Source organism: Dermacentor variabilis, chromosome 7, assembly GCF_050947875.1.
Source record: "Dermacentor variabilis isolate Ectoservices chromosome 7, ASM5094787v1, whole genome shotgun sequence".
NCBI lineage: Eukaryota > Metazoa > Arthropoda > Arachnida > Ixodida > Ixodidae > Dermacentor > Dermacentor variabilis.
In genome coordinates, this window is record NC_134574.1 from 103,501,360 (window position 1) to 103,526,072 (window position 24,713).

Sequence of the window (24,713 nt, forward strand, 5' to 3'; positions counted from 1 at the left end):
CAGTGTAACCGAAGGGTCTTGACGTACGAACGGTGTTATGCGCTATCGGCTATGTCGAGTTGATACGTCAGGCCCACTGTAAATAGCTGTCGATGTAAATATTGTGTACATAAAGTCTATTCTCCAAGTGCAAACGTCTATATCGTCCCATCTCTGATGGAAGAGGAGAGGAGAAGTTTCTCTACCAAGTAAGCTAGCTACGCCAGCTTGGAGCACTCTGTGCTACGAGTGTAGAAATGTAGATAATTTAGTGGCCCGTACAGCCCCATAATCCAATTCAACTTTAATACTTCTGCCACAACGCGATATGTCACGTGAAGCAATGACAACGCTCAACCCTCTGAGAGAACAACGCCTCAAGCAAACACCTCTCCCTGTGTGTTCTGTGTACTACGCAGACAAACAGCAGTGGTGCACGCAAGGTAACGTTCAACATCAACTCACCACGCTCGTGTTAGCCTAAACGTTGGAGAAATTAAGCTTTAGCCGTCAACGTCGCCGCCAACTGTCGTCAATCAAAGCATCCAGCACGGAAAGCTTCGCTTACATCGATTGCCACAGTGCGTGGGATCTGCATAATTTTTCATCTCATCGTTCGATCTAAAGCAGTCATACCGGATGTCATCGTCATGTTTTAATTCCTGCACGTGTCTTCTAAGAATGGATGCCCGAACATCAATAGTATCGCCCATTGGACACGCTCCAATGCCATAAGCTAACAGACCGCGCGCGGAGCAAAGCAAACGAGCCGGCGCGCGTCTTGAATGCGCGCCTGGGAAACGCTCGTCGCAACCAAGCAAACGAAAAAAAAAAAAAAAAAGTTGCCGCGCACGTGACGTGTGACGTCAGTGAAGGTGGCGGCGCAGTAGCCCCGCCCTGGATGGGCGAGTTGTGAACACGACCTTCTGAACTCCAGAGCCTCACACTCTCCATGGCCTCACAGATCTCGCTGCTCCAGCACGCCTGGTCTAGTTCGCCCCTTCTGCCGCTAGGGACAGAGAGTACGAGCAGAGTGGCGCTAGTTATAACCTGTTCGCTGTCGTCTGCTTCCGCGATCTCTTCAGCGCTCGTGCTGCCATTTCGGCAGACACAAAGCGCTTGTATTGGCGGTAAATGAATAAATTCACAAATATAAAGAGAAAACAAATTTGCGAATGCTCTGCGTTTGAATAGTGAAAGTAGAGGAGGAGGAGCGGTGCTAGAAATGTAAACAACGAGCATAGATGGCAGCTGCAATGCTCGATCTACGGCGTAAATCTCCCTTTCCTGGCCTCCGTAACAGACTGGAAAAATTGTTTTAAATGAATCATAGGATAATCTAGCTTTCTTTGGTTGATTACAGATAGCCCAATATCGTAGATGACACTATGATTTACTGCTGTGTGCCGTAGTGAAAGGCAGGTGATCTGGTAAAAGTATTCATGAGTAAGTTCTCCACCCGATATGTGCAATAGGTTGATCGATTCTGCTTCAAGGAAAGGTGAGCACCTTTTTTGATGTTTTTGGATGTCTAGCTCAGTAGACGGCTTGCAAAAGCGATCCCAGTGATTTAAAACGTGCTGCACTGCAGGCCTTAAATTGTGTCACGGGACTCTTCAACCTGTAAAGCTAGCTTTTCTGCGTGGTACGGCGGCAGCATAACGGTGGTGCGAAAGATACGTACGCAGTGAAGCTGTGTGCGTAATTCTCTTTTTTAACTCACGACGCATTAACGGACAGCTTTTACGAGTTAAAATTGTTGGTAATCGTTCTGTCGTCGAACTTTACAATGTATACAATGAAACTGTTGTGAACTTTACTAACTCTATAAACAATGTGACTTATAATAATCTTCAAGATCTGTGCGGTTTGCAACTGCTTGAAAAAAGGCAATAGGAGCGGCTATTTAACGCTATTTTAGAGAGGAGCGGACTACGCTCTCCGATATTTTTGAGGTTCGGGCAGTCAACTTTTGGAGCCAAGTGACCGATCAAAGCCTTGTGACATCACTGTCACTGTTTTCGCAAAAATCTTCAACTATGCAAGCAGTTCGTCACTACACAACAGCCGCCGTACTAACTACAACGCCGCACCAGGCAACCTTTGAGTAGCAGACGAACAGGTTATAACAGCGGCACCAACGGCTAACGGTTGAACGAGAGTGGGCGCAAGCGGCTCCCATAGAAACCGGTTATCTGTGCAGGTCTGAAGTTACAGTAGGTCGTGGTTGTGAAAACGGCTCCCCTTCCCTTATGCTACCGCGTCTGGTCTCAATCAAATTTGCTATAGATCAACGCTATGCGGCTGTACACATCACTACAATTTGATTTTCACTGTCGGTCTCGACAAGTTTCGTTCGTACCGGTTCAGCGGCTGCGTCGCTTTGAGAATTCCTCAGTCATTCTTAAACGGGACGTCCGAGCGTGAGACCTTGCACGGCTCCGGCGCTCTCCGAAAATTATATGCATAGACTCGTGACGATGTTTCCACTGCCCTTGCAAACGATATGGTTTGAAAAAAAGAAAACTGTTTCTCCAAGTTAGGTGCAGTTCATAGGGTTGTTCGAATGATGTACACACACGCAAGCACCCACAAACGCGAGCCGTGATCAATGAGCAAGTGAAATCTTGCATGGCTTCAGCGCTCGCCTCGAAACAACGTCGCTTCATCGTAGCGTAACGCAAACGTTCGCGCTGAAATAACTGCTGCGAGGGAAAATATGTTTGGGGTTTGGCGCTGCGGGGCAGCGCCATTACCTCGAGCTGTGTCATTTCAATCAACGATGACGGAATGGCAGTGCGTGGCTGTGCCTTGGAGGTGTCGGAAGTAGCTGCAACCTTTGAGCAGCAACATATTATACTCGACGCACTGCGGCAAAACAAACTCCAATTAAAGACGACAGTATCGCAGTGCGTGGCGATGCCTTGGAAGTGTCGGAAGTAGCTGCCTGCAACCCTTGAACAGCAAGAAGCAGTGGATGATCGCGCGGGCGTGTTGAGATGCCGCACGGCTTCACGGCGCTCGCTTGCCTCCTAAATAGTCTTTTTCTTGCCTGCAGTCGTAGACTTTGGTGATAACGCCTGCGCCCGTTCGGAACTGGCTCTGCTAGATACGATAAACATTCCCAATAAAGCTGGCGATACGAACTTGTCGCGTTGGCGGCCGACGCACACAGGGGGAAGCCATGAACGCGGAAGCCACGGGTGAAGCCATGTTGAATGTGACGTCGTCGCCTCTTGCTACCAGTGATGTTTTTCGTCAATTTTGTCGACTTGGCTATGTCTAGGTATTTGTCGATGAAATTATAATTCGGGAGAAAAAAGTGCTTGCTTTTTGCCTCTCTGGATGGGGCTTGACAATATCGACCGGTATTCTGTCTTACATCACCGTGCTGTCGAGAGTACCTGCACGCGCGTATTGTTCAACCTCGCGTCTGTTATTCCTATTTATTAATAAAATAGATAGGATTGATAGATTTTAAACTAGAAGCGGTGCGCTAACACAACCCTAGCATTCCCCAAAGCGAGCGCCTGAGATGTTGTGCCGCAAAAGGGGCGTTTTACTGGCACGGGTTTATGAAGGCACTAGAGTTTACTGCTGGGTTTTAAACGGTGTGTTCAGACCTCGGTCCAATGCTGGTTATCGCTTCTCGGCCTTTTGGCTAAGATCAAAGTGTAGTATCTGTTCTTATCAGCTTAATATCTGATACGGGTCCTATTTGGACCCAAGATATTAAACTTATTTTTGGAATGGGGCGGAGTGCTTGAAGCTTGCTTCACCTCCGCCACGGGTTGGCCCGGTATTGCACTGCCTCCGGGATCGGCCCACTCACCCCTACGGGGGTGAGAAAACCTTATTCAATCCAAAGTCAGAATCAAATTAGAGTGTCATAATTGTGGCAATCCGTCAAAGAAGGTTCCATTTGCCCCCCGCGTAATTTTTGAAAGGCTCAGCCCCTGCACGACTAAGCTTTGCGGGAAAGCCAGCTTCACGGTTGGGCAGGCTATATATATCGCACGCGTACAGGGAAAAAAAAGGCACGTTCTCAATTTTTCGAGCGCTATGTACGTGTGTTAAACCTTAGAGCGCTCACCATTAATGTGCATGGCTTTCGTAACGTGCAAAAGCAGGCATTCGTCGGCTTCCGACCTCGTCTTGCTGCAAGGGACGATTTATTTTTAAAATTTAAGCGATGTCTTGAAGTTCAAACACGCTTTATATATTGATAGCTTCTTTTCGTACGCCACCACGCGTTCGAGTGGCGTCGGAGTCCTTATTTTCAACCGAAATATATTGCGCCTCCATCGCGTATCCTTCGACGCGTTCGGACGCGTGCTGGCGTTCGACTGCACATTTCACTCTGTACGCATCCGATTACTGTGCACTCATGGTCCGGCAGAGTCTGCAAATTCCAATAGCTTTTTAAAATGATTGGATGTATATATTTGGATGTATATATCCTAGATTCGCGTCCGGTAATTTTTTTGGGCGACTTCAATTGTGTACTCGATTCGGATGCAGATGTTCAGGGGCAGGCCAAACGGCAACACTAGGGAGTTAGGTCGTCTGGTGCAGCAGTTTGCGCTTCTTGATGCGTACGAACTGTGCTTCACGGTAGTACGTAGGTTTGGACATGGCGACGCGGGGCATCGTCGAGTAGGTTGGACAGAGCCTATTTTCCGCGATGTCTTACTGGATACGTCGGTTTCGCTGAGGTGCGTTCACTCCCACCTTCACCTGCATATGCGTAAGTGGTCACCGCCCCTTCGAACTAGTGTCAGAGCTACCCTAAGGAACACAGTCAGCTCGGAGCCCATGGCGTCTCGACTGTCGCGTCCTACGCGACCTGACTCCAAAACTGGATTACTGCGGGCTGTTAGGGCGTCGCTTGTCAGAGCCGACTCAGACGACGGGGATGTGTTAAAAGAGCAGTGGCGTCATCGCTGCACTGCGTCGGGCCGAGCACCCAGGGCTCGCGTGTCCAGGTAAATGGCGGCGTTGGTGACGAAGTTGCGCATCGCTCAGCGCAGCCCGCGTCCGACGGCCGCTACGTGCGCGTGGAAGGACGAGCTCGTCGAACGCTCGCCGCGCATTCATTCGTCCGGCGGGATTACCGGCCCACTCCGCGGACTCGGACGCCTCGCCTGATGTCGGTACCCGCGAGTTTTACGACTTTGTCGCGCCACTTCAGAGCCGTGACACAAAGGACTCTCTCTATCAACGCTGCCCGAGCGTCCGCTCATTCCCTGCTGAACGCACTGCCACGCGTTGCCAGCCAATTGTGTTATCGTATCGTCAAATTCGGCCATTTTAGGTGCATTACCTGAAAAGGCAGACGTTTCTTGCGCGACAAATCGCAGTATCCAGGCTGCTAAAAAAATTGGAGGACGCTTAAGCTTCGCCTTCAAGAGTGGAACGCGACAGCGTTTCCGTCGACCCGCCAAGGGGTGTAAGACAATGGGCTACGGCGCAGCGACTACGCGCCCCGCATCGGACGCAGTGAGCGTCGAGCAACGCAGCGTTCGGCGCGACAACGAAATGTGGGCCTGAGCAAGCGACGCACGTCTGAGCCTTAGAAACAGCTCGTTTCTAAGGCAACACCGCGTTCACTAGAGGCGCTTTTGTACCGCTTTGAAGCATCGAACTCGTGGCTCAGTGCTTCCGGCAATAAAGAAAAAAAAAACTCGTGGCTCAGTGGTAACGTCTCTGTCTCACACTCCGGAGACCCTGGTTCGATTCCCACCCAGGCCATCTTGGAAGTTGCTTTTTATTTATGAAGTGCCTGCCGTGGTTTATCGCTCACGGCCAACGCCGCGGACGCCGACACCGACGACACCGGCTTTTCTGCGACACGAGCTCCTTAACGCTATCGCGTTAATAGAAATGTCCACCCACTAACTCCGTATTTATTCACTTAGGCAAACGCGTTCCAGTTGCGAAATTCAAGCCGTCCAGTTGTGAAGAAGGCATGCATGTGCAGCAGAAATCTTCAGACAAGGGCCGTTTTCGATCCTCGTATCCGACTCCGAGTTACGGTAAAGAATTAGCGTTACACTTAAGATCCATTCGAACTGTACGACGCATGGGTTTGGGAAACTGTTAGCCGCAACTCCCGCGTATTTGTAGCGCGCTTAAAAGGCCGGTTATTTCGAAAGTGTCGCTAGACTTGGTCGGCTTCAATTTCGAACTTGCAGCATATATGCGTTGAAGCTAGAAAATGAGAAACTTAATTAGTCAATCGTGTTAATTAGCTACATGGACATTGTGATTTCTCACCTAAGGTGACCACATGTGACGACAACAGCAGCGAGAGTGCGGCCCCAAGAAACATTCAGTCACGGGCCTTATCAGTCTACTGAACCGGAACACAAAGCGCGTTTTTAGGCTGTTTCTCTGTGCCGAAAGTCTATTTTTTTAAGTTTTGAGATAAAATACATGCGCACTACGGCCTCAATGATAATACATGAAATTCTTCGTATACCTTACGGTGACCTTGACTTGTAAAATTGTCGATATTTACAGAGGAACAACGCTGAAAATATGCGGGCTCAGATTTTCACGCGCTCCTGCAACTCAATATTTCGCCGCGGACGCCCGTGTTGCTCGCTTCAATTTAGCGGGATACGTCAGCGAGCAAAACCGGAAGCCGTCCAGGGCCTACGTTTGTGAACAGCGAAAGGGACTACATCGTGAGCGTTAAATCAAAGGACGAAGGATTTCAACATGATGTTCCGTGGCCACTCCCTTTTGCGAAAAAGTTAGAGAAGTGTCGCACGTTTCATCGGCAACCCGTCCGCTCCTCCCTTAATGTTGCAGAAGCGAACACGAACATCGAGTACTCCGTGGAACAGTTTTTCTTGGGTGGACCGGTCTCGCTATCTCGCGCAGAAAGTCCGACACCACGCGCAATTTACGGCGGCCTCAACAAGCCCAAGCCACCATCATTGCATCCCTTCCGCCCCTCCCGCGACATGTCGAGTGCTCGAGTGGTTGTGGCGCAACCTATAGTGGCAGCCGCCACGGCGACCGGAAACGGTGGACCCGTGGAATACCTGCACACCGTCGCTTCCGTTATGCTACACCGTGTCTGGTCTAAATCAAATTTCCTCTAAATGAACGTTTATGCGACTGTTATATATTTCGTTGCAATTTCATTTTCCCCTTTCGGTCTCAAACCGCTTCGGCGGCTGCTGCGCTACGAGAATTTCTCGGCCTTTTGGCTAAGATCGAGTTGTAGAAGCTTCTCGGCCTTTTGGCTAAGATCAAGTTGTAGTAGCTTCTCGGCCTTTTGGCTAAGATCGAGTTGTAGTAGCTTCTCGGCCTTTTGGCTAAGATCGAGTTGTAGTAGCTTCTCGGCCTTTTGGCTAAGATCGAGTTTTAGTAGCTTCTCGGCCTTTTGGCTAAGATCGAGTTGTAGTAGCTTCTCGGCCTTTTGGCTAAGATCGAGTTGTAGTAGCTTCTCGGCCTTTTGGCTAAGATCGAGTTGTAGAAGCTTCTCGGCCTTTTGGCTAAGATCAAGTTGTAGTAGCTTCTCGGCCTTTTGGCTAAGATCGAGTTGTGGTAGCTTCTCGGCCTTTTGGCTAAGATCGAGTTGTAGTAGCTTCTCGGCCTTTTGGCTAAGATCAAGGTGTATTAGCTTCTCGGCCTTTTGGCTAAGATCGAGTTGTAGCTTCTCGGCCTTTTGGCTAAGATCGAGTTGTAGCTTCTCGGCCTTTTGGCTAAGATCGAGTTGTAGTAGCTTCTCGGCCTTTTGGCTAAGATCGAGTTGTAGTAGCTTCTCGGCCTTTTGGCTAAGATCGAGTTGTAGTAGCTTCTCGGCCTTTTTGCTAAGATCGAGTTGTAGTAGCTTCTCGGCCTTTTGGCTAAGATCGAGTTGTAGCTTCCCGGCCTTTTGGCTAAGATCGAGTTTTAGTAGCTTCTCGGCCTTTTGGCTAAGATCGAGTTGTAGCTTCTCGGCCTTTTGGCTAAGATCAAGTTGTAGTCGCTTCTTGGCCTTTTGGCTAAGATCAAGTTGTAGTAGCTTCTCGGCCTTTTGGCTAAGATCGAGTTGTAGTAGCTTCTCGGCCTTTTGGCTAAGATCAAGTTGTAGTAGCTTCTTGGCCTTTTGGCTAAGATCAAGTTGTAGTAGCTTCTCGGCCTTTTGGCTAAGATCGAGTTGTAGTAGCTTCTCGGCCTTTTGGCTAAGATCAAGTTGTAGTAGCTTCTCGGCCTTTTGGCTAAGATCAAGTTGTAGTAGCTTCTCGGCCTTTTGGCTAAGATCGAGTTGTAGTAGCTTCTCGGCCTTTTGGCTAAGATCAAGTTGTAGTAGCTTCTCGGCCTTTTGGCTAAGATCGAGTTGTAGCTTCCCGGCCTTTTGGCTAAGATCGAGTTTTAGTAGCTTCTCGGCCTTTTGGCTAAGATCAAGTTGTAGTAGCTTCTCGGCCTTTTGGCTAAGATCCAGTTGTAGTAGCTTCTCGGCCTTTTGGCTAAGATCGAGTTGTAGCTTCTCGGCCTTTTGGCTAAGGTCGAGTTTTAGTAGCTTCTCGGCCTTTTGGCTAAGATCAAGTTGTAGTAGCTTCTCGGCCTTTTGGCTAAGATCGAGTTGTAGCTTCTCGGCCTTTTGGCTAAGATCGAGTTTTAGTAGCTTCTCGGCCTTTTGGCTAAGATCGAGTTGTAGTAGCTTCTCGGCCTTTTGACTAAGATCAAGTTGTAGTCGCTTCTTGGCCTTTTGGCTAAGATCAAGTTGTAGTAGCTTCTCGGCCTTTTGGCTAAGATCGAGTTGTAGCTTCCCGGCCTTTTGGCTAAGATCGAGTTTTAGTAGCTTCTCGGCCTTTTGGCTAAGATCAAGTTGTAGTAGCTTCTCGGCCTTTTGGCTAAGATCCAGTTGTAGTAGCATCTCGGCCTTTTGGCTAAGATCGAGTTGTAGTAGCTTCTCGGCCTTTTGGCTAAGATCAAGTTGTAGTAGCTTCTCGGCCTTTTGGCTAAGATCGAGTTGTAGCTTCTCGGCCTTTTGGCTAAGATCGAGTTGTAGTAGCTTCTCGGCCTTTTGACTAAGATCAAGTTGTAGTCGCTTCTTGGCCTTTTGGCTAAGATCAAGTTGTAGTAGCTTCTCGGCCTTTTGGCTAAGATCGAGTTGTAGTAGCTTCTCGGCCTTTTGGCTAAGATCAAGTTGTAGTAGCTTCTCGGCCTTTTGGCTAAGATCGAGTTGTAGCTTCTCGGCCTTTTGGCTAAGATCGAGTTTTAGTAGCTTCTCGGCCTTTTGGCTAAGATCGAGTTGTAGTAGCTTCTCGGCCTTTTGGCTAAGATCAAGGTGTAGTAGCTTCTCGGCCTTTCGGCTAAGATCGAGTTGTAGTAGCTTCTCGGCCTTTCGGCTAAGATCGAGTTGTAGTAGCTTCTCGGCCTTTTGGCTAAGATCAAGTTGTAGGAGCTTCTCGGCCTTTTGGCTAAGATCGAGTTGTAGCTTCTCGGCCTTTTGGCTAAGATCGAGTTTTAGTAGCTTCTCGGCCTTTTGGCTAAGATCGAGTTGTAGTAGCTTCTCGGCCTTTTGACTAAGATCAAGTTGTAGTCGCTTCTTGGCCTTTTGGCTAAGATCAAGTTGTAGTAGCTTCTCGGCCTTTTGGCTAAGATCGAGTTGTAGTAGCTTCTCGGCCTTTTGGCTAAGATCAAGTTGTAGTAGCTTCTCGGCCTTTTGGCTAAGATCCAGTTGTAGTAGCTTCTCGGCCTTTTGGCTAAGATCGAGTTGTAGCTTCTCGGCCTTTTGGCTAAGATCGAGTTTTAGTAGCTTCTCGGCCTTTTGGCTAAGATCGAGTTGTAGTAGCTTCTCGGCCTTTTGGCTAAGATCAAGTTGTAGTCGCTTCTTGGCCTTTTGGCTAAGATCAAGTTGTAGTAGCTTCTCGGCCTTTTGGCTAACATCGAGTTGTAGTAGCTTCTCGGCCTTTTGGCTAAGATCAAGTTGTAGTAGCTTCTCGGCCTTTTGGCTAAGATCGAGTTGTAGTAGCTTCTCGGCCTTTTGGCTAAGATCAAGTTGTAGTAGCTTCTCGGCCTTTTGGCTAAGATCAAGTTGTAGTCGCTTCTTGGCCTTTTGGCTAAGATCAAGTTGTAGTAGCTTCTCGGCCTTTTGGCTAAGATCGAGTTGTAGCTTCCCGGCCTTTTGGCTAAGATCGAGTTTTAGTAGCTTCTCGGCCTTTTGGCTAAGATCAAGTTGTAGTAGCTTCTGGGCCTTTTGGCTAAGATCCAGTTGTAGTAGCTTCTCGGCCTTTTTGCTAAGATCGAGTTGTAGCTTCTCGGCCTTTTGGCTAAGGTCGAGTTTCAGTAGCTTCTCGGCCTTTTGGCTAAGATCGAGTTGTAGTAGCTTCTCGGCCTTTTGGCTAAGATCAAGTTGTAGTCGCTTCTTGGCCTTTTGGCTAAGATCAAGTTGTAGTAGCTTCTCGGCTTTTGGCTAAGATCGAGTTGTAGTAGCTTCTCGGCCTTTTGGCTAAGATCAAGTTGTAGTAGCTTCTCGGCCTTTTGGCTAAGATCGAGTTGTAGTAGCTTCTCGGCCTTTTGGCTAAGATCGAGTTGTAGTAGCTTCTCGGCCTTTTGGCTAAGATCAAGTTGTAGTAGCTTCTCGGCCTTTTGGCTAAGATCGAGTTGTAGTAGCTTCTCGGCCTTTTGGCTAAGATCAAAGTGTAGTTGAGCGGCGGTAGACTATCTCGGCCACCAGTAGCTGGTGGCCGGGTTCATCTCCAGTGCAGGCGTTCTTTGGTTTGGCGAACGTCGTCACGACCATGGCAAGCCAACCGCCCCCGAAGGCTTATGCCTTCGATGTTGTGGTCCCTGAGGGGACAAGTCCCGAAGACGTCGTCGACGCGACGGCTTCGATAGTATCCTTGGAGGAAGTGTATTGCGTCCAACACTTCGGCGGACGCAATTATCAAGTCACCCTGAAGAGCGAAGCCGCCATGGCTAAAATCGTCGACGCTGCCAGCCTCGCCATCGGGGATGAACGCGTCTCCATCGTTCCCCTGAGCCCGCAAGTCACGCAAGTGACCGTCATGTTTCTACCGTGCCGCGTTTCCAGCGAAACGCTGGCTCAAGCGCTGTCGCCGTTCGGCAAAGTACTGCACATCAACCGAGGTGTGATGGGCTCGCGTCCCACTGTCACCACTGGAACGCGCTACGTTCGTATCGAGATGAAGCCCGGCTCACCAGTCCCCAATTACCTGAAAGTGGCAGGCCACCGCGTGACCTGCGACTACAAAGGTATGCAGCGCGTCTGTCGGCGTTGTGGGTCTTCGGGCCATTTCCGCGTGCAGTGCACGGCGCCCTTCTGCGCAAGGTGCGGTATCTATGGCCACATCGGTAAGGGCTGCATTTTACCGTGTCGCCGCTGCGGGGATCCACATGCAACAGTCGCCTGCTCCCTGCGGCGAACCTACTCGGAGGCGGCGTCGAAGAACTTCCCGCCGCCCCAGTCGAGTACTCACGTACCTGATCCACCGACCGATTCGCCAGCCGCGTTGACTCCCGCCCAGGAAGATGCGCTACAAGCGGCACCAGCTGAAACGCCGACAACGTCCCCCGCGAGCCCCGAACCGGAGAACTGCGAGAGCGTTCCGGAACCGGTCATACCTCTGTGCACCCAGGAGATAGCCGGAGAACACCGCGTCGAACCCCTAACATCGCGAGCGCCCACAGAGGATAACGCTCCAGAGGCTGTTTTGTCGCCTTGTCTGTCTGTAGACTCGGCGGCGTGCAGCCTTGTGATCGATGAGACGCCTGGCGAGGATGACGACGCGGCGTCCCTGGGCGACGCATCTACCAGTTCCTCGAGTGCGTCGTCGTCTACAAGAATTGAAGACGACTGTACTGCTAGTGACGTGAGCGGCAGCAGCCCGGACATTTTCGTGCCACCCTCCCTCCCCACCACTGGCACGAAAAGGCACCGCGGCTCAACCACCGACTCGGACATTCCGTCGCGTGACAGGAGCCCATTGAGGGCTTCCTCTCGACCCCGGAAGCCTCGCGCTTCTGCCGGGTCGCCAGCGCGGAAGAAATGAGACTCTCTGCGCCGATTTCGGCGCAATTGAACTCGCCCCCGACAGTTGAAGGTACCCCACCCTTTATCTACCAATATGGATCTTCTACTCAGAGTGATGACTTTTAATGTGCATGGGTTCCGTAACGTTCAAAAGCAGGCAGAGGTGGTCGCTTTTGCCCGTTCGTCGGCTTGCGACCTCCTCTTCCTGCAAGAAACAAATTTCTTTAAATTAAGTGATGTCTTGATGTTCAAGCGCGCTTACAATATTGACTGCTTCTTCTCGTACGCCACCACGCGTTCGAGCGGCGTTGGAGTGCTTGTTCTTAACCTTAATCTGTTGCGCGACCATCACGTAACCTTCGACGCGCTCGGACGCGTGCTGGCGTTCGACTGCACATTTCACTCTGCACGCATTCGATTTCTGTATCCATGGCCCGGCGCAATCTGCAAATTCTAATACCTTCTTCAAATAAAATGGATGTATATTTCCTACATTCGCATCTGGTAATTCTTTTGGGCGACTTCAAGTGTGTGCTTGATTAGGACGCAGATGTCCAGGGCCTTGGCAGGGGCAGGCGAAACGGCAACGCTAGGGAGCTAAGTCGCCTGACCGGTGCAGCAGTTTGCGCTCCTTGACGTGTATGAACTGCTTCACGGTAGTACGTACGCTTGGACGTGGCGTCGCGGAGCATCGTCGAGTAGACTAGACAGAGCCTACGTACCGCGGCGTCTTACCGGCTACGTCCATGTCGCCGACGTGCGCCCACTCCCTCCTTCGCCAGTATATGTAAGCGACCATCGCTCCTTCGAGCTAGTATTGGAGCTGCCTTCAGGGTCTCCGTCAGCTCGAGGCCGATGGCGTCTCGACTGCCGCGTCCTGCATGACCTTGACTCCAAAGCTGGATTACTGCGGGCTGTTAGGGCGTCGCATGTCGGAGCCGACCCAGATGACTAGGATATGTTAAAAGAGCAGTGGCGTCATCACTGCAGTGCGTCGGGGCGAGCGTCTCCGGGGAAATGAGGGCGTTGGTGACGAAGTTGCGCATCGCTCAGCGCAGCAATGGCAGCCGACTGGTCAAGCTCGACATGGTAAAACCTCCACCGAATTTCATCATGGTGACTGGCTTTCGGGTAATGCTGGAATACAAAGGAATGAAGAGAGTGTGCTCCAAGTGCGGAGCAGAAGGTCATTTTGGGGCCACCTGCACATCAGCTCGATGAGCCCGATGTGCCATTTTCGGCCATGCGACTGCAACGTGCAACGCGCCATGCAGACGTTGTAATGGCGAGCACGCCACTGTTGACTGTGTGTTGCCACGTTCGTATGCTGCTGCAGTGACACCAGTGACGCCCGCCCAGCCAGGACTGGGCGAGAATACTTCTGAAGAGGCAGCACAGACGCAAGCCACAGATCAACCAGGAAAAGAACGTGCCCCAGAGGCGTCGACGCCAGCGTCCCCCGACGCCAGCGACGCTGCGTCTTCTCCCTCTACTGACGAAGAGAGCAACGAGACGCCACCTGCCACAATGGCGTCGTCTGCCACGGAAGACGATGAAGAGCCTACGTTAGACGCCCAGTCTACGCTATCACAGCGGGAACAGCTCCTTGCATGTGCTCCAACACCGAACGCTAGCGGGAACGCGGCTGGACGCCATCGCGGCCTCCCCGAAGTCTCGGCCGGTCCGTCGAGGATCACACCGATTGGCAAGACAACGACCGCGCTTGCGAGTGGTACTAGTACAGCGGTGAATGAGAGACGCACGCGCTCGCAAATAGTGTCTGAAGAAGCCAAGAGAGTGCTCTCTTCAGAGAGCTCTACGTCATCAGAACCAATGGCGACACCCTCCAAGAAATGCAAGAAAATGCCACGAGACACCACTACCATGGACGTTGTCTCCGATTCGGAGACGTACTAACAATGGCGCCTTACACTGCATCTGCTGCCCGTAAGGGCTGCTTTTCCTTTACTCCCCGCTACGAAGCTCAGGCAGCGTTGACGGAACGGTGTTTGGCGCAGACATCGCGTTTCCGTCCCTGTGCGAGCGTCTGCAACCTCGGTATTTTAGTAATCAGCTTGCTTCCGGCTAACTTGTGTGAAGAACGTGAACAGTGCCCGTTTCGCTTTCGCCGCTGTGATACTCCTAAGTCATTGCTGACTTTGCCGTGTTCTGGCTGTTGCACTGATGTACGACGCCGATTCAGTTCGCATCTAGCTTGTGGTAAGCCATTTGTCTTAGTCTATTTCTGTACGCAACCAACTCACCATGTATTTGCACATAATGACACTTAACGCACAAGGATTTCGTAGCATAGATAAGCAGAGGGAAGTAATCCATTTCGCTCGCGAGAAAAAAATCGACCTCCTGTTTCTTCAGGAGTGTAACTTGAGAAACAAGCAGGAAGTTAAAAGATCTTGCGATGAATTTTCTGTTAAAGCTTATTTTTCATATAGCCCCGGGAGATGTCGCGGTGTAGGAGTGGTGGTTTTTCGTAGGGTGCTTCTACATGGAAGTCACCGCCTTTTTGACTTGGAAGGTCGTGTAATAGCTTTTGATTTTTTCTGGGGTGAGAGGAAAGTTCGGGCATCGAATGTCTATGGACCCGCCGTATGGTCAGACCGCAATGACTTCTTTGCGAGACTCTCCCCTTTTTTGTTAGACAACCACCCGTTCTTTATCGTTGGCGATTTTAACTGTGTGCTCGACCCCATGCGTGACACACGAGGGCCACGACAATACGCTTCCAATGCGCACGCAACTGAATTATCTCGTATAGTGAAAGACTACAATTTATCGGATGCCTGGGTCCATATGCATGGCGGAAGCTTTGGCGCCACATGGCAGCAAAGGCAATCACAATGTCGTCTAGATCGAATGTATTTCCCCCCTGAATTAACGACGCAAATTGTCCAGTGCAGCATCCTCGATCTCCCCGCGGACGCCGGGCACATTTCAGATCATCGCCCTTTCGCTGTCATATTGAACCTCGAGGGAAGGCCAGGTGAACGCACTGACATGTGGAGACTAGACATTGCTTCTTTGCGTGACCAGGCGACTCTAACCGAACTAAAAGCGTCAGTAGCCACAGCAGTTTGCGATTATGAGTGCAATATCGAAGCGTGGGATACTTTAAAGGAAAGGTGGAGGTCAGTATGCATAGCAGCTAGCAGGAAAAGAAAAAGAAAAGAGACCGAGCAGCTTTGTGAGTGCCTGAGAAGGATAAGAATAGTACGAGACGGTACCTCCCAAACACAGTTAATCCGCGAATACCTAGATCTTCAGCGTGAACGCTACCATAGACTTATGAGCTGGTACTCTCGCACCTCTGCAAAGGCGTGGATGACCAACAGGCCAATTTCCGACCCTGAGGTACTGCGGCTGGCTCGTGCGTCCAGCAGGAGGCAGAATGGCAGCTCTTTCATTGAAAGAGTTATTATAGAAGATGGCACAGAGAGTGGTGCGAGGCGAGATATCGAAAGAATTTTTTGGAACTGGTTCTCAGACGCATTTTCATCGGAAAAGATTTATAATGCAGAGCTATTGAGTGAAGAGATTTTTGACTTTTGCGCTAACCTACCTCAAGTGGAAGATACAGAAGGCCAGAATTTATTGTCTCCAACAAATCTGCAAGAAGTTTTCGATGTTATACGATCTATGAACAGCGGATCAACACCCGGTCCAGATGGCTTACCAGTCGAATTTTACCGATCTTGCTGGGAGGAAGTTGGCACTGCCTTAGTGTCGCTCCTTAACGGCATTCTTGCACGGGAAGGTATTCCTAAATCGTTTAATCGGGGTCGCGTAATGCTCTTGCCAAAGCCAGACTCCAACCTTGCAGAACCCTCATCCTGGAGGCCTATAACGCTGCTCAACACAGACTATAAAATATTGACAACCCTTCTTGTAAATCGCATGAAGATATTATTGCCGGAAATAGTCAGTGTACATCAAACATGTTCCGTGCCGGGTCGGAGTATATTTTCGTCTCTCAACACGTGATATCATACAATACACAACAGCGCGTGAAGCTTCAGGAGTATTAGTAAGCTTGGACCAAGCCAAAGCGTTCGACCGCTTCGAACACCAGTACTTATTTGCGGTTTTGCGATGCTATAACTTCCCTGAAGAGTTTGTAGACATCCTGCGGATGTTGTATTCGCGAACAACAGCTGAGCTACTGCTTAACAGCATTTTAATACCTAGATTTGATGTGACAAGGGGAGTGCGGCAGGGTTGTCCTTTGTCACCCATATTGTTTGTGCTTGCGATTGACCCGTTGTTGAGGCGGTTTAGCGAGAGCCCGCTCATAAGAGGTCTCCCTATGCCGGGATCCGGGTGCATAAAAGTATCGGCGTATGCGGATGACATCACTTTCTTTTTACGGGATCGGGACAGTCTTGTAGAGGTACTTCGTATTTATAATCAATATGCTTCAATGTCAGGGGGCAAAATAAATATGAGAAAATGTGAAGCATTAAATTTAGGTCGCGGCGAAATAACGCTACCAGGGGTCATTAAACAGACCGAGCGTATGCAAATACTAGGTATCAAATTTTGTACAAGTGGTGTTTCACCTCACACGTGGCGAGAAATTGTCAGCTCCATTAAAGAACAGTCAGAAGCAGTGCCTGCGTCGCCACTGCCGCTGGCAGAAAGGGCTTTCTTCATTAAGAACGTATTGTGCAGTAAACTATGGTTTGCTGCAAGGGTAGCTCTCCCGCCGTCACCAACAGTTCGAGTAGTAAACTCACTTATTTTCTCATGGTTCTGGCTAAACAAGTCGCAATACGTAGCGCAACAATTTTTGCGTCTGCCAAAATCCAGCGGAGGATGGAGCTTGCCGTGCATAGTTACATTCGGTAGGCTGTTGCGCACTAAGTGTTCATGTGATCTACTCGATGATGATGAGTACCCTGGTAGGCCACTGCTCCTTTATTGGCTGGGCCATTACCGTCGAACGCTTATGCCGCAGAGTACAGGCAACTTGCTTCCGACGGCAGTAACGCCAGCGCCGCAGTATGCGGCGGCTGCGCGCTTGCAAAGCCAGCTTGTACAACTAAGAATTACAAAGTGGCGTGCGACACCAGTTTCCAGGCTTTGTGAAATGTTGTGTGAGACAGCTGTACCTCCACGGACAGCTACTACACAAACATGGACAGCTGTGCTTTCACCTGATTTGCCCTCTCAAGTGAAGGACTTTCATTGGCAATATCAGTGGGGCATTCTACCTACAAAAGACAGGCTTGAACGCTGGCATATTGTAGCGAATGATAAATGCATATATTGCGCACAAACAGAGACCAACGCGCATGTAGTAAAGGACTGCGTTGTAGCACGCACCTTCTGGAAGCTAGTTGCAAGAATCTTCGGAATATCCATCGTGCGGCCACCACAGCGCCGAGATCGGTTTGCGAGTCTCGTCTACTACAGCGCTAGCTACATTTTGTGGTGCTTCCGTAACATCGCAGAACGATCTCGACAGATAAATAGAGCAATGTACCCCAGAATGCGGAAACTACGGGTGTTAATATGGGGTCATCTTGAAGAACAGTTGTTCAAACTCGGTGAAGTCGAGTTTCTTCGCCGCTGGTCTACGCGGTACATAACCGTCTCCCGAGGCAAAGTCTTTCTACAGCCAGAATAATGCTCAATTCGGTTGCCCGAGTTCAGACTGTGTCTGTATGTGCCCCGAGTACCTTTCATAAATTCGAGGCCGACAACAATGCTTTTGCGTGGATGCGGTAATGAGTTTTGTTGTGGTTGTTGTTGTTGTGTGTGACAAAGCCAGTGTCAAGAAGACACCATTTATTATTTCATTTGTTAATCTTTTTTGTTTACAACAAGTATGATGTATTACATGTGATGTACCTCATATTGTACTTTTCGTTCCTGCCACAGCTGTAAGTGTGCCTACCGGTGAATAAATTTCCTTGTCAATCTGTTCTTATCAGCTTAATATTTGATACGGGTCCTATTTGGACCCAAGATATTAAACTTATTTTTGGAATGGGGCGGAGTGCTTGAAGCTTGCTTCACCTCCGCCACGGGTTGGCCCGGTATTGCACTGCCTCCGGGATCGGCCCACTCACCCCCACGGGGGTGGGAAAACCTTATTCAATCTAAAATCAGAATAACAGTACATTATGCACCTCGTAAGGTGTCACATTAGTGACACGCTGTAAATCGAGATCTCATGTGCCCCTCGGTAATTTTGAAAAAGCTCAGCCACTAGACATCCAAGCTATGCGGGAAAGCTACCTTCGATTTCAGAAGGGGCAGGCCGTATTTGAATACGTTACAGAAAAACCTTGAGCAGTTAAAGGTGCCTTCTCGGATATTATAGCACTATGGATTTCAAAGCTTAGAGCGATCACCATTAATATGTAGGCCTTTCGTAACGTCCAAAAGCAGGCTTTCGTCGGCTTACGACGTCGTCATACTGCAAGAGACGAACTTTTTTTTTTATATTAAGCGATGTCTTGAAGTTTAGACCCCCTTTTAATATTCATTGCTTCTTTTCGTACTCCACCACTCGTTCGAGCGGTGTTGGAGTGCTTGTTTTTAACTGAAATATGTTGCGCGACAATTACGTAGCGTTCGACGCGCTCGGACGCGTGCTGGCGTTCGACTGCACATTTCACTCTGTACGCATTCGATTTCTGTGTCCATGGCCCGGCGCAATCTGCAAATTCTAACACCTTCTTCAAATAAAATGGATGTATATTTCCTACATTCGCATCTGGTAATTCTTTTGGGCGACTTCAAGTGTGTGCTTGATTAGGATGCAGATGTCCAGGGCCTTGGCAGGGGCAGGCGAAACGGCAACGCTAGGGAGCTAAGTCGCCTGACCGGTGCAGCAGTTTGCGCTCCTTGACGTGTATGAACTGCTTCACGGTAGTACGTACGTTTGGACGTGGCGTCGCGGAGCATCGTCGAGTAGACTAGACAGAGCCTACGTACCGCGGCGTCTTACCGGCTACGTCCATGTCGCCGACGTGCGCCCACTCCCTCCTTCGCCAGTATATGTAAGCGACCATCGCTCCTTCGAGCTAGTATTGGAGCTGCCTTCAGGGTCTCCGTCAGCTCGAGGCCCATGGCGTCCTGCATGACCTTGACTCCAAAGCTGGATTACTGCGGGCTGTTAGGGCGTCGCATGTCGGAGCCGACCCAGATGACTGGGATATGTTAAAAGAGCAGTGGCGTCAGCACTGCAGTGCGTCGGGGCGAGCGTCTCCGGGGAAATGACGGCGTTGGTGACGAAGTTGCGCATCGCTCAGCGCGGCCCGCATCCGACGGCCGTTATGTGCGCGTGGAAGGACGAGCTCGTCGAGCGCTACCAGCGGCTAGTGCGCGCTTCCTCGCTCGCTGTCGGCTGCCGCTTGGCGCCGTAGGCGTGCGCCGAGCGCGCATCCCGAAGTTCTCAGATACGCACGCCGTGCATTTATTCGTCGGGCGGGATTACCGGCTCACTCCTTGGACTCGGACGCCTCGCCTGATGTCGGTTCCGCCCGCGATTTTTATGACTTTGTCGCGTATTTCAGAACCGTGGCACAAAGGACTCTTTCTATCGACGCTGCCCAAACGCCCGCTCATCACCTGGCGCACTGCCATGCCTTGCCAGCAAATCGTGCGAAGCGCTCCTTGGTCCAGCATCCAGCGACGAGATCGAGGGAACGCTGGATACAATGAACAGTAGGTCGGCCCCAGGCCCGGACGGTCATCCTGTGGAGTTCTGTGCGGAGCTCTGAGATGGCACTGGACCCTTGCTAACGCCAGTACTAGGGCGGTGCTTTGACGATGGCACCTTGCCGCTTTCCTTCGGTAAAGGCTGTATTACACTTATTTCCAAGAAATAACCCACGTCAGCGCACCCCGGCGATTGGCTTCCCATCACTCTGGTGAACGTTGATTATAAAATCTAAGCCTGTGTAATTGTTCGCCGACTTAGCAATATCCTCCCGTCGCTTATCGCGTGGCACCAGGCGTGCTTGGTACCGTGCCGCGAAATACATACTCAGTCGTGCGTCACACGTGACATAATACAGTACACGATCGGTCGCCGTAGTCAAGGTCTGTTGGTCTCTCTGGACCAGGAAAAAGCATTCGACTACATAGAACACTAATATATTGTTACACGCGAGGTGTTTAATGCAGAACCAGATGAATCTGGTTGATAGGCGCGGTTGTTCAAGAGCGGTCTCTCGGCAGCTTGGCTAACGTCGTTCTCTTCTTTCTTTCATCTGGTTGTCTGCGCGGCAGGCGTGGTTCCTGACAGCTTGTGGCATTTCCCCGCTGGCAGACGATGCCCGCCGGGCGAGTCAGTCATCTCATGGGTTGTAACGCCTCAGACGCGCGACGTGTGTCACTTCAGCCTTGGCCGAGCGTCGTCCATTGCTCGTGAGACGCGCAATGCAGTAGTTTACTTCGCTGAGGCGCTCCAGAATAACGTAAGGGCCGACGTAGTGGGCGAGAAACTTCTGGCACAAGCCACGCTTCCGCAACGGCGTCCAGAGCCACACAAGGTCACCAGGATCGAAGTAAACGTGGCGGTGACGCCCGTCATAGCGTATCTTGGACCGGTCCTGCGATGCTAGGGTGCGTAGCCTAGCGAGGCGTCGCGCTTCTGCTCGACATAGGATCTCATCAATTGATTCGTTGTCATGAGCGAAGTAGGGAAATATGGTGTCGAGGGTGTAGCGCGGCGGACGAGCATACAGAAGGAAAAATGGTGAGTAACCAGTGGTCTCGTGTCTCGCAGTATTGAAGGCATAGGTAATGAAAGGCAAGATACTGTCCCAATTCTTGTGTGCTGAATCGACGTACAGGGACAGCATGTTGGCAAGCGTTCTGTTTGTGCGCACGACCAGACCATTAGTTTGTGGATGGTAGGGCGTAGAATGGCGGAAGCTACATGAACACAGACGAAGGGTTTCGTCAACCACGTCCGCGGTAAACTGTCGCCCACGATCGCTGATTACTATGCGAGGAGGTCCATGTCGGAGTATAACGTTAGCCAGCAAGAAGATAGAAACTTCTGTAGCTGTGGCCGATGGCAATGCGGCGGTATCACAATAGCGGGTAAGGTGATCTACGCAAACAATAACCCAACGATTACCCTTGGAGGATCGCGGGAAAGGGCCCAGAAGATCTATACCAACTTGCTCAAAGGGGACGCTAGAAGGGGGAACTGGTTGAAGCAGGCCATGTGGCGCTTGTGGCGGACGCTTGTAGCTCTGGCATTGAGAGCAGCTGGCGACGTACCGTTCGATATCTTTCCGCATCTTATACCAGTAAGAACGTTCTTGAGCCCGGTAGAGTGTACGTGTGGAACCAAGATGACCGGAAGTTGGGTCATCGTGCATGGCGTGTAATACTTGGTGGCGAAGGTTCTTAGGGACAACTAAAAGCTAGCGTGCACCGGTGGTCGAGTAGCTGTTCTTATACAGCGCGCCACCATCACGTAGGCGAAAGCGACTGCCTGCAGGTGACTCCTGTGCTGCCGCGAAGAGCGGTTGTAAGCTCTCGTCCTTGTGCTGCTCGGATATGACGGTACCCATATCCGGAAATTCCGGGGACACATAAGCGATGTATTCATCAAAATTGTCCGCATCACATTCAGTTGTTTTAAAGTGGCATCCGAGAGAGACAATCAGCGTCAGCATGTCGCCGGCCACTTTTGTAGCAAATAACGAAATCGTATTCCTGTAGACGGAGGGCCCAGCGCGCTAGTCGTCCTGAGGGATCCCGCAGATTCACAAGCCAGCATAGCGAATGATCATCTCTTATCACAGTGAAGGGGTGCCCATAGAGATACGAACGAAACCGTTGCACGGCGAAGATGACCGCCAGACACTCCTGTTCGGTGACTGTGTAGTTGCGCTCGGTGCGGCTCAAGGAGCGGCTAGCGTAAGAGATCACGTGCTCACTGTCGCCAACACGCCGAACTAGCACAGCACCGATGCCTACGCCGCTGGTATCGGTGTGAATCTCAGTTGGTGACGAAGGATCAAAGTGGCGAAGAATTGGTTGGGATGTCAACAGGAACTTGAGCTGGCGAAACGATGAGTTGCAATCTGCAGTCCACTCAAAGGGAACGCCTTTTTGGAGAAGGCGTGTAAGGGGATGAGCCATGTCAGCAAACCGGGGAATGAATCGGCGAAAATAGGAGCACAAGCCCAAGAAACTTCTTAACTGCTTGATAGAGTTGGGCACTCTAAATGCTTCTACGGCCGCAGTCTTTTGTGGATCTGGTCGGATGCCTTCTTTAGCGACCAGATGGCCTAGCACAAGAGTTTGTCGTTCCTCAAAACGGCATTTCTTTAATTGAGCACAAGACCCGCTTTCTCCAAGCAGTTCAAGACCAAATCCCAACGTTTGTTGTGCTCACTAAACGTTCGCCCGAAGATCACAACGTCGCCTAAGTAGCACATGCAAACTTCCCATTTTAAGCCGCGTAATATCGTGTCCATGAACCTTTCGAACGTTGCGGGCGCGTTACACAACCCGAAAGGCATCACGTTAAACTCGAATAGTCCGTCGGGTGTTACAAATGCTGTCTTTTCTCTGTCGTCCTTGTGTATAGGAATTTGCCACTAACCTGACCGTAAATCGATTGAGGAAAAGTGAGATGCCGCAAAAAGACAGTCGATGGCGTCGTCAATTCGTGGGAGCGGATATACATCTTTCTTAGTAACGGTGTTTAGGCGACGGTAATCAACACAGAACCGCCACGTACCGTCTTTCTTCTTCACCAATATCACGGGGGCTGCCCAAGGACTAGATGATTCTCGAATGACGCCTTTGCATAGCATTTCTTGGACCTGATCGCTGATTATGCTGCATTCTGACGGGGATACACGATAGGGTTTTTGTCGGATTGGCTGGGCGGCTCCTGTGTTGATGCGGTGACGAGTTCTGGACGCAGGAATTGATGGCGGGCCATCGTGCTGCGCAAAGTCGAATACCGAGGTATGTTTCGTAAGCAGGGCCATCAAAACTCGACGCTCGTGATCGCTGAGTGACTTATCAATCATGGAAAGTATCTTCGAGCTCCCGGGGCTCGAGACACTGGTTGCTCCTCCATCGGGGAGCTCTGTAAGTACTGCCACCGATACGGGCGAGTCTTCCTGAAACGTGGCAATCTTTGGCCCACTGCCGCTTCAGTGGACAGTTTAGCGCCCACAGCGCCGCGCATCCATTGGTCACTGAGACCACGCAGTGCGGAACTAACATGTTTTTCTTGAGGCAGTTCCGATGTACAGGTTCCACTGCAGCATCCAACGAGATAGGAGTCGGAGATGAACAGGCGACGGCAACACGCATCGCGGATAAGGCGGGCACAACTGTATCCTCAGACACGCACAGCACACTCTCCGGGCAAGCTTCACCTTCAAAGAGCACAGATGAAACACTGGTGTCAACACTGAGTTCTCCCGTCCGGCAGTCAACATTCGCACCACACAATGGCAAAAAGTCAATCCCCAGAATCGCGTCATGCGAGGAGCGAGGAAGAACAGTAAACGCTGCATTAAAAACTTTCCCACCCAAAGACACATCCACGTTACACACACCAACCGGGTATAATGATTCACCACTGACTCCACGGAAACTTGTGCACTGGTCCCAACGAAACATAACCTTGCGTCCCAGAAGGCCTTTAAACCCCACACTCATGACCGAGACAGTTGCTCCCGTGTCAACTTAAGCCATTGTAGAGACCCCATCAATCAGTGCATGAACCTTCTTCTTTAGCATGAAAATAGTTGGAGGCAGTTCAGTCGGCAGCACACATTTTCCAGCGACCTCACCTCCATCGGCCGCGCTGGCTAGTTTCCCGGCGGGGGTGACACGAAACGGCGCCGAGGCGATGGTGACGTGAATCGCGGCCGAGGGGATGGTGATCGGGAGGCTCGGAAGGCTGGTGGTGGCGTCAGAGTACGGTAGGAGGCAGGGGAGCGGTAGCGGTTCCGGGTTCTTTCTTCTCCATAGTAGGTCTCCTGGGCGGTGCATCGGTCCTGTCGAAAGTGGCTTCCTGAAGTGGAGTCTCCTGGCTACTGAGTGCGCAGTGTACGACCGCTAGACCGCATAGTCGGCGCTGACGGTCTGTAGTTTGATGCTCGGCGTCGGCTACAGTACCTAGCTATACGGCCAGGCATGCCACAGCAGTAACACACTGGCGAAAGGTGAATTTCAGAATGCGGATTGAAGTATTCTGCCGAAGACATCGGTTGAGGGTAACGAGGCTCTTCCCCTTGAAAGTCGTAGGTAGCGGCGAGTCTTCGTGGACGAAAGTTGCGTGGGTGAATCATTGCGTGGTGGTTCGGTCGTAATGTAATGCGGTTCGTCTCTGGAGCCGTTAAGATCCGCGACGTTCACCGAGTGGTTCCAAGTAGCCGAAGGGGGTTCCCAAAGAGTGTCTCGGAAAACGGAGGAGCTGCAAAGTTGCGCCGCATAACGTGCCTGTTCGTCATGTCGCTGGAGCTCCTCGCGGACTATCTGGCGGATGGCGGACGAAAGGTCTGGGAGCGGAGGACTCGTGTCAACACTTGCTACAGTCGTTACATTGGCCAGCCGTCCAAACTTTGGTGTAATTCGGCGAGTCTTCAGCACCTCGAACGTACGGCAGTGCCGTATCAGTTCTGATACAGTGTTCAAGTTCTCTTTACCAATGAGGAAGTTGTACGCGTCTTCCGCTATTCCTTTTACCACGTGCCCCACTTTATCTTCCTCTGTCATT

At 50.8% G+C, this 24,713-nt stretch overlaps 1 non-coding gene and 1 pseudogene across 1 annotated transcript; both read left to right on the top strand.

Moving 5' to 3' along the window:
• The first annotated feature begins 3,620 nt into the window (after positions 1 to 3,620).
• Positions 3,621 to 3,812, top strand: LOC142589144 (U2 spliceosomal RNA). The gene has a single exon (XR_012829838.1). It is a non-coding gene; the product is annotated as a U2 spliceosomal RNA (small nuclear RNA).
• Positions 3,813 to 17,902: 14,090 nt separating this feature from the next.
• LOC142589151 (U2 spliceosomal RNA) lies at positions 17,903 to 18,067 on the top strand (annotated as a pseudogene).
• Positions 18,068 to 24,713: the final 6,646 nt, after the last annotated feature.